Here is a 488-nt window from a genome sequence, read left to right as displayed (position 1 = left end):
AAAGCAGAAGCAGAGATGCTCAGAGGCCCGAAAACTCCTTGTAAAATCTGATTCCCCCCGCAAAGCTGTGCCTGAGCCTCCAGACGGGCAGAGCGAGCTGGAGCCCTGTGCTCCACGGCATGTTACCAAGGCTTCCCTGGACCCTCCAGCCAGCGGCATCGCTGGGATGCTCTGTGCTAACATGGCCCCCCTCCAGGGCTTCTCCTGGGGCAGGAACCGCAGAGAAGTCCTGGAGAGCTGGGGCTGAGCCCTCAGCTCCTGCCAGCCGTGGTTCGGTGCTCCCCAGCACGGACGGCTCCGGAGCTGAGCTCCCCTGGCTCTGCCTTAATTCCTTCCCTGGGGACCAGTGGTGTCCAGGAGGGTGAGATGAGCCCAGGAGGGGCCATATGGCAGCCGTGACCAGCAAAACCTCTGCTCTGGGTTTGCTGGGGGGGATCTCAGCCTCTGGCAAGCACTGCCCTCGAGGCTGTGCAGGGCCAAGCCGTGGC

The 488-nt window shown here is 63.5% G+C and overlaps 1 protein-coding gene across 1 annotated transcript in view; it reads left to right on the top strand.

Moving 5' to 3' along the window:
* LOC104499801 (2-oxoglutarate dehydrogenase, mitochondrial-like) overlaps positions 1-488 on the top strand; it is a gene marked incomplete at both ends in the record, with an annotated part of 11,572 nt that overhangs the window by 790 nt on the left and 10,294 nt on the right. The gene's annotated exons all lie outside the window — the stretch shown is intronic.

The sequence above is a fragment of the Buceros rhinoceros genome, unplaced genomic scaffold (genome assembly GCF_000710305.1).
Source record: "Buceros rhinoceros silvestris isolate BGI_N320 unplaced genomic scaffold, ASM71030v1 scaffold21709, whole genome shotgun sequence".
NCBI classification, from domain to species: Eukaryota; Metazoa; Chordata; class Aves; order Bucerotiformes; family Bucerotidae; genus Buceros; species Buceros rhinoceros.
The sequence above is the reverse complement of the archived record's forward strand: the minus strand, read 5'-3'. Positions and strand labels throughout refer to the sequence as shown.